A 13248-nucleotide genomic window follows, 5' to 3' on the forward strand; every position below is an offset into this window, starting at 1 on the left:
TTTGATAGTATTCGATACTTTCAAAAAAGTCTAACGGCGGTCGGCACACACACACACACACACACACACGCGCGCGTGGGAAATCACTAAATCCGAAAAAAATAGTACCGAATGTTAAGCGTGAAATTTAAATAAGGTCCAGTAACACAAGTGCCTATCACCTAATGACCCGAGGCACTTACTAGCATAACTATTAGATAATAAATTGTTAATCAGTAACACAAGCGTCTATCACACGATGACCTGGGGCGCTAACTAGACACTATATTAAATAAATGATTATTAACTAAAAACACAAGCGCCTAGTACCCAGGGCGCTTACTGGCCACTCTATTAAATAAATAATTATTAACAAATAACACAAGCACCTATCACCCGATAACCCGGGGCGCTTACTGGCCACTTTATAAAATAACAAAATGTTTATTAATAACAAGAGGTGTGTTATATTAGACAATTATTCAAAATTGAACTGCTGACATGTGTTATCAATTAACATTTTATTATTAATTATTTAATAGAGTGGTCAGTAATCACCCTGGGTCATCGAGTGATAAGTGCATATGTTATTTATTGATAATTTATTATTTAATAGTGGTCAGTTAGTGCCCTGGGTCATCGGGTGATAGGCGCTTGTGTTATTTATTAATAATTAATTATATAACATAGTGGCCAGTAAGCGCCCCCGGTTATCAGGTGGTAGGTCCTTGTAATATTTATTAAAAATTAGTTATTTCATAGTGTGGCCAGTAAGTGCCCTAGCTAACGCACTCGTCTGCCGATAGTCTGACGCAAATCTGCAGCAAGAGACCGCGAGGTATTGGCATTCGGCATTTGCACTCTACTGAACGCCATACTTGCGTAAATCTAACGCAAGGAGCTAACGCACTCGTCTGCCGTTAGTCTGACGCAAATCTGCCGCAAGAGACCGTGAGGTAGTGGCACTCGGCATTCGCACTCTACCGAACGCCAAACTTGCGTAAATCAAACGCAAGAAGCTAACGCACTCGTCTCCCGTTAGTCTGACGCAAATCTGCAGAAGCAGCCAGTACGTAAACCTCACGTACTGCTCGTGCGCAAGTCGATGCTACCAGGGTAATAAACAAATTATTATTTACTACAGTGACCAATGAGAGCCTTAGGTCATCACGTTATAGGCGTTTGGATTATTAATGAATAAATTATTATTTATTAGAATGGCTTGTGAGCCTCCCGGGTCATTAAATTATAGGCACTTGTGTAATCAATAAACAAATAATTGTTTATTCGAGTGGCTAGTAAGCGCCCCAGGTAATTGTGAAATCCACTGTAGGTGTCATGTAGATAATGGGATCACCTGTTATATCTTACACTATGGCTAAGACAAATTTTTATTTCTTGCATTTACTTCGGTAATTTATATGTTTTCCAATCGAGTCTTTTTATATTTATACAACATTAACTACCCATGATTATAAGAAGCAGCTTTGCTTTTTATATCTATGATGGAATAGGTTTTTAGACTACTATTTCTTTTTGTACCTTGTTCCTACCTTTGATTCCGTAACTTCCTTTAAATACGTAGTATGCCCTTTATCTTTATCTATGATAGAGTTTGTGTTTAGCTCATCATACTCATCAAGTCACTTGGCCGGCCTACGCAAGAAAAATCGTCTTTACCCTGAACGACTTTGTGCTGAAACCATTTTTTTATTAGCATCATCAATTCGCAAAACTTTAGTGATACACAATTTGCTAAGCGAATGTGCTTTCGTCTCATTACATCTCTCTCTGAAAGTTTGACTTCATCAATTATCTGATTACAAAGCAAATGAAGTAAAGATGAATCCATTTCCATCAGTACATGGAAAAACAGGTAAGCTCATTATAATGCACATACAGCAGCCATTTTTTAAATTGTCGTTTACCTACTTGTGCCACACGTGGTCTTTTGAATGTCTAATAGTTCTCAATAAGTATTTTAATTATCATGTTTCTGTTTTATTAATAGTAAATTAAAAAAATATATAGAATCTAATCTAATTTTGTACTTGAGCATTCTCACTTTTAAACTTTTTTTAACATTGGCTTCGCAAATGACCTATTATATGCTTAAAATGTTTTTTTTTGTTTTTTCAATAACAAGATATAAAGGTGTTTTAGAACACAATTAACAAAAAATCATATAATTTTCTCACGCTGAATAGAAAAAAATTTCACATTTTGCTCGAAGCATGGTATGGTACTTGTTAATAAAATCTTAAAATAATAGAGCATCGTGATAGCAAAGGATTTCTTATTAACACAGTCTAATTAAAGTTCTAATTCTAAATAAAAATGAGACAGTTTGTTTATTTCAAAAATCACGAAACCTTATAAAAGTATGAGTGCAAGAAGACATACTCAAAACTTACGTTAAAATGAAGTCTTTTTAAACCAACAATTTTATTGCTATTATCCTAATACTGTTTCGTTAACTCTATTGTATTATGCTTTTATTTGCTTAGACTATTTCATTTCATTTTGTAAGCTTGTTAATGATCTATTACATGTATTTATAAGAAGACTTATTACCGTAAATTGATTTACAAGGTTTGAAATCCCGAATGAAAAAGAAAAAAGTACGTAGAACATCAAAAAGTTCTTCTCCAATTGGGAACAGACAATTGAGAATCGTTATTGAAAAATTGGATTTAAAAAAAAATGAAAAAAAAATCACGATGACCAAAAGAAAAACAGCAGTGATGGATTGTGATCAGGTGTTCTCGTCACGTAAAAAAGGTAAATTTGCAAAGTATATGATTTAAAAGTGTAGAGGTATTATACAAAAACCAAAGTACGTTACATGTCAGCTAATAACCTTATCGTAATTTTATTACTATTAGTATTTAGAATCATGTATGATTGTTAAATTTTAGGAAGCTTACTTTTTATTTTTTATTTTATTCAAAATCTACATGTATTTATTATTTTATGTTGTATGATTAGCATGACTACATTAAAATATTATTTTCTGATCAGGATGCAAGCTGAAGCTGTTGTTATTTTTGATCTTATAGCATAACTAGATGCAGCTCTAAAAACTTAATGTACCTCTTATATAATTTTTTAATGGTATTCGAAATAATAATGAAACCAACAATGTCATTATTTATAGATGAATATTAATTGAAGAAAAAGATTTTCACTAAATTTATCTTGTTAATTTGGGACACAGTAATTTAGGTGCTTAAAAAAAAAAAAAAAAAAAAAAAAAAAAAAAAAAAAATATGCTTTAACGTCTTTATTTAACTATAACACTAATGTTACTGTTTTTATGCTCACTCAAATTCATTTTTTAGATATTTAACTCATATCGACGGCTCGGAAGAAAAACAGGCCAGTTCAGATTTCTTAATGTTATTTTAAATGGCGAAATCTGAACTGGCCTTTTTTTTCTTCCGAGCCGTCGATGTAATACATAAAGAATATTGATACTTATAGCATCATTCTAAAACTACAAGGGGTACTATCAGCAGTCATAGAAGGTTTAGAATAAAATTTAGCCCAGTAGAGTAAGGTAAAGTAGGTAGTACTGGAACACATTGTACAACGAAAGTTGTAGATCCCTTTTTTTCACGATATTAAAACTTTCGTTAATGTATGTTAATTTTTTCAGTAAACTATGTATTTAATGAACTAATAACAAAACAAGTAAAATATAGTAAGCGTTTACATAATAAATAATTGATCTTAAAAAGAAAGTACTTTGCTGTTGTACAGGAACTAGTGTTCTCCTATGGCATGTATACTGGAACGATATCGAGAATAGTAGTGGAACCTTAGTAATGGTATGTGTTATTACAATTTGATTTATTTTAAAGCAATGACTTCTAATAAATGGTCACTAAAAACAGTACAAAAGTATGTTGAATAATAGTTTATTATTATATGATTATATAATTGTATTTTAAGCTTTTTTGCTTTATTTTCATTTTAAGTTGCACTTCTTCAGACCGAAAATTATTATTGATCTTGTTTATCTTAGCCTGAAAATTACTTATTTAGTTTTGTAAAGAATCCCTATTTTCTTTCATAGATTCACTCTTTAGTGACTTTTCCAAACCTTTTATTTGCAAATTACAATCTCATTCGTATTGCTCAAATGTCTTTTTCATTTCTTGAAAAATTTTATTAGCATCTTGTTCTTTTTCTCTTATAGCTTTGGCCTTTTCTTTTTTTTGCTTGTTTAGTAAAACTTTTTTTTTTTTTTTACATTTTCTCTTCACTGAAGAACTACAAGCAAATCATCAACTACAGCTGCTGATGAAAGTTCTTCCGATAAAGTATTATTTTTCCTTTTTTTTGTGCTTGAAATACAAAGTAAGATAATACTTATTTAAAATTGGATAAAATTGGTTCTTCTTCGTTATCACCTTAATAGAATTTTTTTTTTAATATATAATAAACTAGACGCCATCCCCCGTCTCGGCTTCACCCGAGACTTACTAAATGGAACACCGTAGTGTGTTGACATGTAATGTGAAACGTTTTCGGTTAAAAATTTTACATCTATTCGTGACACTTCTCAGAACATAAGTATTCTTATTAAAAACATATTTTTTCGAAATCCACACAGTTTATTTGATCGAATAAGAAGCTGTAAAAAGAGAAAAAAATATAATTATAGTGACACGTACCGTGCGTTCCTTATGCAATAAAATAATCGTTGGCCCTAAAGGGCCCTTGATTTGCAGTTTCTCCCGTATAATCTACGAAAAAGGCTATTTTTTAAAGCTATAAAGATTTAAAACTTACAAAAAAAATATAATAAAAAATTTTTTTCTCTTTTCTCACAACTTCATCACCAGGCAACAATAAGTCCTTGAGCGTAATCTCTACATTTTTTATCGCCACAAAAATACAAATACATATTTTACCCATTTAAAAATCTGGAAGATTTAAGAGATCACCTGAGGCTTATAATAAAAAGCTGATCGCTCACCTAATAAATTCTTTATTATTTTCCGATTTTGATGCTGCTGCTTTAATCTCGATAAATGTTTTGCATCAGTTTCTTGACCCCTAAAATTGTGTACATTAGATGCATTTGAAGTTTTCCTTCCAATTCGCCATCTTGCGACATTTAGCACGGCTAAGACTTTTGTGAGCCTTTAAAGTCTGTTTTTTGTAAACTTTGTTAAGTTGTTATATATTTGTTGGCAAGCTAGTTTGACGTCTGATGACCCTAAAAAGGACCGGTGAGCTTCTTAAGTAAATTCTTTATTGACTGAAGTTTCCAGCAAACGTGACTGCCTCTATACTTCAGAGTGATATTCTCTGGCCTGTTATTGTAGCACCAGACTGATCGGGAGGAAAACTACAACATCTGAAGCGTTGGAGCTAGATATATCCTTAGCATAGTTGGAAGAATGGCCATGAAACCCTAAATTGCTAAAGCAAATTGTGCTCTGGCTAGACACGTCTCCTGGTACTTTGCCATAGACGGTAGCATTTATAACACCTTATTCGTGGCACTCGTCAATCTTGGTGGTTTGGAATGGAGGTAGCCATTAGTTGCTTGTCCATTAGCAAACAGTGTTGTCGGTATCCGGGATACCTAGCTGCACGACTCTCAGCTCTATGCTACATGAATTTTTGATGATCGACCGTGGTGTTTTTTACTTTGCTGAGACATATAATAACCAGACTTACTTAATTCTATTTCAGGTAGTTTCGATCTTACTTCTATGCCACCTAGCGGATCCTATACTAAACTGAAGTGAAAAGCTAGCGTATTTTTACAAAACTTTGAGCCTATTTATTACTATTGTTATTAATTTTTTCAAGATAAAAACTAAATTAAAACCATCTAAGAAGTATCAAAAATCAGTATGTAAAATTTTAGCAGGATCGGTTGAGTAGTTCTTGTGGTTAGCGATTACAACGGTTTTAGCAACTTTGCTTTAAATATTAGTGAGATAAAAAAAACCATAAATGGCACACAGTATACTCACTGGTACTAGTTATAGGATTAATTTTTACAGTGCTGTTGGGAAACAAAAATTTAGCTTAAATTTCCATGTATACTATTATTATTTTATTTTTTACCATTACAATTACAATCATTTTTACTGCTCGTACGTAGTTAATTTTCATTATCTCCATGTTCTTCATAGCCAGCATTTGATACTTCAGTGATTGATGGATTAATTGTCGAAGCTAGTACTATCCATAATAAAAAAAAAAAAATATATCAACGAGATTTATTACTATGAATAAAATTTTGTAGTCTGTAAAAAAGCTAAGATATAAGTAATTTAAAATAAAAACAAAGCGAAGATTTCGAATGATCTGAAATAAATAATTTCTCATTTATTAATTCATCAGTCTGATCAGGCACGATATCTGGCATAACTGCAATAACAGATGCCTTTATGATTTGACCAGAATCAGTCACGAATTCTGCTTTTTCAGTCTCTGGAATCAATTCTTCTGCATAGTTTGTGTTGTCAGCTAAATTATTATCTGTTTTAAAAAACGTGTCTTATAAAAGTACTCGTTAGATTCATCAAAAAATGATTCCAGCTCTTCAATATTATTAAGTGAGCTTGTTATTTATGAGATTTCATCTTTTTTTATTGTGGTCCAGTGTCTTGATTGTGTCTAGATTTGTGCTCTTTTTCCAATGTTCAAATTTACTTTTTGAATGCTAATAACACGAGGAAGGAATCTCTTAGGGGCTGTTTCGCTTTGATCAGCACTTATATCAAATATTTTCACTCCCCCCCTTACCTCCGGAATTCAAATAAAAATTTATTTATAAAGAATTTTCAAAGTGGTTAAAAAAATTTTGTAAGAGCATAAAAAATTTATATTAAATTAATTATTTCTCGTAATTTGCAATAATATATATATATATATATATATATATGTATCATATAAACTCCAACGAATCACGTTTAAATACAAACTATACGTAATTTATTATTTATACCAGGCTTTTCCTTCATTGTTCGTCAAAATTCGAATAGTTCTTCCTTTACAATATCACCACTCCACTGATCATTCAATTTATTCCTTCAAAATTCTTCTAAATTATCGCTAGTTACTACAGTAGATTAAAATAATGTCATTAGTTCATGAATGTTATTATGTGGAATTTCAACAGAGTAATTGTTAGCATTAGCATTTGTTTGGTTTTTTTTTTCTATTTTCTTATTTCAAACAGAATAGTTTACAGCATTGGCATCAAATGGGTAGAGTCAACATGCACTGAAAACATTTTTTATAGTTTCTGAGAAATCATTGGATTCTAAAGATAATTTTAAAATATTTGCAAACGTATGCTTTTTAAACTCTATCACATTAGTTTCTATTTTCCAATTTCTGAGTACTCGTCGATATGCATCCTTTAATGGATAAAATACTGATACATCTAGAGGTTGTATGATGTGAGTGGCATTCGGATATAAAGCAATGATCTTTATTTGATTGTCTTTACAAAATTTACACAAAGGTAGGGTGACGTGAGAAGAGTGCCAATCAACGTACAATATAATAGGAAAATAAAAGTCATTTTCTTTTAACCATTTAAAAAAAATATTAGATAAATAGCTATAAAAAACCTCTAAGGTTATCCACCCACTTTCACTGTGACCAACACCCCAACCCTCTGGTATATTTTGTAAAATAATTTATCTTAGAGTATTTTTTTAGGGCAATATAATCATTAGCGGAGCCAGGCTGCCAGAAGCACATGCAGTCATGAGAACTGTCAAGTTAGCTTTCTCGTATCTACTCACAATTTGATAGACTGAAGTGGCACCTTTTTGAGCAAGAACAGTGTTGTCTTTTGGCACAAGCATAAATGCAGATTCATCTAAATTGAGTTCTCAATCTGCAGTTATGTTTTCCAAATTTTTGTCGTTGAAATAATTTTGTAGTCGAGTAAACCACTGTATCATTTTCTGTAACCGACGCTCTTGTTCATGTGAGATTTTGGGCAGTTCTCAAGCTCATATTACTATGTCGTCTCATAAAAGCATTGTACCATTGTTTTCCAGGCCTATTATCTTTAAAAGGGTTTTCCCTTCATCAAGAACTAAGAATCTTTGTACATGATCTAGGAGGTGTGTTTTACAGTCTCACCTTCATCTCTTGCACAAAGAGCTTCATCCAAATCTTCAATACTGTACTGTTTTTTTTTTTTTTTCTTGTAACAACTTACGTTTTTATTTTTACATTGACTTTTGATTTAATTAATTTAATTTACTCTTTTTGTTTTATTGGATGACTCCACTTTTCTTAATATTTTTACTTTCATTCGTTATTTTTTTTTTAGCCATCTTTAAACTTAAGTTGATAATTTCTGAAATGCAAGCGTGTCAAATCCAATTATTTGTGTCAAATATTATATAAGGGATTAAGCAAATACTTAATCATTTACTTGTTAAAGCTTATGATAAACAAGCTACCGTTACACGTACAGAGTAGATAGTTTTGAGGTTAGACTGCGTTAGGAGCAAGGATGTATTGTTTTGCCCATTCACATTCATCCATCCACACTTATATGTACACTTAATCAAAATACGAAGTAAAAATACTGTTGTCACTGATATTCATTGAATTATCCTTTATAAATACTAACTACGACTAAAAATATAGTTTAGACAATCGATCAATTTTACACTTGTTTACGTTCTGCTCCTAGCTGAAAAAAGCAATACTGGAACAATGCACGCCATCTCGTTCCAGTATTTAATACTCATTTTAAAATTGTGATGCATACTGGGATGCGTAAATTTTAATTAAAACTTTTTTTGTTGGTCTTTCAATACCTACTACTTTTAAATATTATTATCATTTAAATGACTATTAACAATTATCGTTATACTGGTCATGTTTTTTTTATTTTTTCATCGCTAAATGCGAAATTGATATTTGAATTTAAAATTTGAAAAATAGGTAAATTAACCTGTATCACCTAAGGGGTACTGTAAAATTTTTTTTATGATTTTTATCCAGTGTTAAGTGGTGTTATTTTAATGCAGTGGTACATATAGTTTTCAAAGGAATATGTAAATATACTTTTTCTATTATAATTTACAGTAACATATCGTCTGTAACAAAAATTTATTAGTGTCTTTCTTGTACTGATGCCACTTTATCTGCTGTTCCAGTACTACCTACTTTACCTTAGCATAAACTGCTTGAATAGCACATAACGATTAAAAAACATTGCTTTGATATAGTTGTAACAAAAGTGGGTATTGGATTCTGAAGACGTTTGAATAAACTTTTGTATTGAATTATTTTTTTAATTATGATTTTGCAAGTAATTGACGTTAAACTAATTGTAATTGCTGATACCCAGTGCTAAAAGTTCTAAAAATCTAAAGGCCTATCACGTCCATTACACATTTTTATTAAAATTTGTGCAGATTATACCAACTTTTACTAAGAGTCACATGAATCTTGAAAATTTTATTTTGATTTTCTTTTTATGTGGTAAAAATTATTTTTCGTTTCTAAATACAATTTTCTTCTTATTAGATCGCAAATTTATCCATACATAACGTCGTTCCCAATAAACATGTTCCACCTTATAATAATAACTAGATAAAGTGACATACAATTTTAACTGTACTTTAGACTGCTTGGGACCATCAGTACCTCTGCTACCGTGTTAGTAACCATAGTTGGTGTTTACCATCTAGACAGTACTCAATGTGAATAGGCTCACTTATGGCAGCCTTAATTTTTTTGAAATAAGATAAATAATATTCCATTTTTGCTAATAATTATCACCACTGAACGCAAACTTCACTGTATGTCTTGCCAACCTATGTGTTAATACACATGACATACATCTTAAAAACAAATAAGGAGTAAATAAACGTGAAAGTAATCTATAGATTTTTTTAAAGAAAATCAGTGGGTATTGTAAATGTTTTATATACATTTACTAAATATCGTACGCTTATGAAAACGATAATATTGTAACGTTCTTTAAACGTCATGTGCAATTCTGGTGTTAAAGTTAAAAAAGTGTTTAACAATCTGTCAAAGAATAAATTAAGTTTCACAGATACTAAAAAGGTATATTTCATAAGAAGTTATAACTTTTTTGTATAGCAACAAGTAATATTGTATTATATGTTATTTAACCAGCAGGGATTTCAATTTGTTTCTCTGTACGCGTATCAAACTTCCTCTTTATCTTAGTATGCAAGTGTCAAGTAGGTCTCTAGTGCAAAGTAGTTTCTCTCAAACGACTTAGTCATGTTTCCTGTTGGGTACTATCTCAGGGCACATCGATCATTTTAAGCATAGCACAGTCGTCAAGTATCAATGATTATGTTATCGATAAGTATATTACTAAAATTGAAAATTTAATGTTGAAAAAGAAAGTTATTTTGCTATTTATTTTGAGAAACAGTTATAAACTGTTAGTGTAAGTCATGTTTTTTAGCGATACGTAGTTATTAGCTTGTAGCAATAAGTACGAATACGGAATCAAAAAGTCTTACGATATGTGTAAAGATTAAAAATAAATTAAAAAACATGTGTAAATAGATGTGCAATCTCATTAGGAAAGTTGGATCTGTATGCTTCAACTTATTTTCTTAAATTTTACTGAAGAAGTGGAAAGTAAACGTTATCATTTGTAAGTTGTCACCAAATTTTAACCTAGAATAAGGATAAGAACCAAAAACTTAATTTATTTTCACTTCTTTAATAGCTCTTTTTTTTACGTCATTGGTTAAAAAATAGCTAACAACGTTATTAATTTTATGGTAAACATAACTATCTACGATATACTCAAATAAATTGGCTAAGAAGTATCGTTTAAATGCATGTAATGACTAGCAAAATAATTTTAACATTGTGAATAATATTTTTTTAAGTTACTAGTAAGTAAACAAGATGCAAAGGTTCATAATTATGCTTAGCAAGTGTAACACGTTGAGACATTATCACTGTTCCATTGAAAATGATAATATTGTTTAATTATTACATTCCTTAACTAAAGGACTTAGAATTAACCTTACCTAATAAAACTAGCACTTGTTTGCAGCAATTGGTTTGCAGTAGTTAAGTGTGGGCTTGAGTATAAAAACTTTTTAAAAAGTACCAAGGTGTGTAAAACATATATTGCCGTGCACAGTAATAAAAGCAAAAGATATAAGAACTGCAACAATTACTAAAGAAAAAAAAAAAATTAACCAGTAACAAAAGGAAAATATTTTCTCGTTTTTTTACCCTTTTGCGTATGAAATTAAACTTCACATGAAGAAAAAAATAATTAAAATAAAAATAAAAGTTATGGACTTTAATAAACTTGTAAGTATTTTATTAAATAAACTACAAAATTAAAGTCGTTAGCTTATTCAATAGCGTGTAACACAAATTTTTTTTTATATTTAGTAGTTGTAAGATAAATACAATGATCAACAAAAGCCAGTCTTACTAAGAAAAAATAACGACCAATAATTGAAATAGAGAAATTTTTTCTATGGAAGCGAGAAAACTCTCAGTTAGTAGCGTATGGTTGGTTTTGCTAAAAAGTTTGTAGCGTAATTCAAAAAGATCTCATCTATAATCGGAAAATATTATTTTAAATTGAGTAATCGAAATAGAAACAAGAGAGAATTCCAATAGTAAAAGAGATATTTTTTCAATGAAGCAGATACTGAATATTTATATCGTTTTAATTTATAACTCGTTAAAATGACCTGAAAAGACTTTGAAAAGTTTTTATTAAAATTTATACTTCTTTTTTTTTAAATCTAAAAACAATTGGTTCTAAAATACAATTAACAATTGAAATAAATAGTTTAGTTTTAATAGTTTAATAATTTTTATTTCCATTGTACAGAATATACATATTCTTTTTACAAATATTTGTCCCCTTGGCACGACAGTCCCGTGCATTCGCCATGTCTCTTATACTATACGCTTCGAGTTCTAGCCGCCGCCGTTTATCCACTCGTTTACCTACTTTTCTACCTCTTCTATCCCGCAATCTCTCTTACCCCCCTTTATTTACATTTCTTTTTACCTGATCTTTTCCCCGTGGCAGTCCTACGTGTGCGCATTTAACCGCTTCTACTTTTTTTCTCGATTCTTCCGTCAGGCTATATCTATACCCCCTTCCTGCGTCTCTCCTTCTACCCGGTACCTTGGTTCTTGATCTGTTCAGTCTTTCTTTTCTAATTCTCTACTAAATTTACAAAAACACCTAATCGGATCCCCTTTCAGTAAATTTAAAACCTTAGCTCTTACTTCATCTTTCGATCCAGTTAGATCCCACTTTTCTACTTCCGTCACCCAAATTTCGCTAATTATTTCCTTTATGACCAAGCACGTGAAAATGTGTTCAAATTTTTCCGGTTCTTTTTTGCAGCCCCTACACAATACCTCACTGAATCCTTTATTGCCCGCTCTTCCCACATTACCGCACCTTAGCCTTGTCCATTGTTCTTTTGTCCCTCCGTTTATCTCTCTATCCTCCCAGTAATTTTCTACTCTCGGTTCTTTCTTTAATTCCTTATAGTAGTCACAGTATTTTGACTTTTCAATTTTCGCCCAATTTGCCTGGATCCCCTGGTCTTTCTTTATTTCTACCCCTCTGCTGAGTCTTTCCCCGAGGTTCTCAGTTCCCTCTACCTCAAGTAGCCCCCCGATTCCTTTTCCATCCCCAACCCCTCTCAATGCCGCTTCTATTGCTTTAAACCATTTACTCGAATTTCTGTTTCCCGCGCTTCTCAATTCCTCTTTTAGACTAATCCTAGGCCACCTTTCTTCCCCCATTTTTGCTATGTCCAATAAGTATCTCCCTGCTCTTTTCATAGCTTCTACTTCTAAGTTGCTTCTATTACTTTCCATCTACCATATGTATGCCGGTGTATTGCTACTTAATCCTAAAGCCATCTTTACAAATTTACTTTGCACTTTTTCTATTTGCTCCCATTTTTTCCATCCCCACATTTCCACTCCGTACAAACAACCAGCTTTAACTATTGAGTCCATTAAGTACAACCTCCCCTTCAAGCTCCCCATGTTAGCTCTTTTCCAAATTCCCCACACAGTATTTACCACTTTCTTGACCTTATTTGCCGTTTTTGTTACATGTCGATTCAATGTATTGGTTGCTGTAAACCAAAACCTTAATACTTGTACTCATTTACTACCCTTAATTTTTCTTTCTCAAAATACCACTCCTCTCCCCTCGCTAGTTTACCCCCCCTTCGACATACCATGACTTCCGTTTTTTTTTTGTTCACC

The sequence above is a fragment of the Copidosoma floridanum genome, unplaced genomic scaffold, assembly GCF_036245765.1.
Source record: "Copidosoma floridanum isolate Cflo_tuat_1 unplaced genomic scaffold, Cflo_Japanese_pri ptg000030l, whole genome shotgun sequence".
Taxonomy (NCBI): domain Eukaryota; kingdom Metazoa; phylum Arthropoda; class Insecta; order Hymenoptera; family Encyrtidae; genus Copidosoma; species Copidosoma floridanum.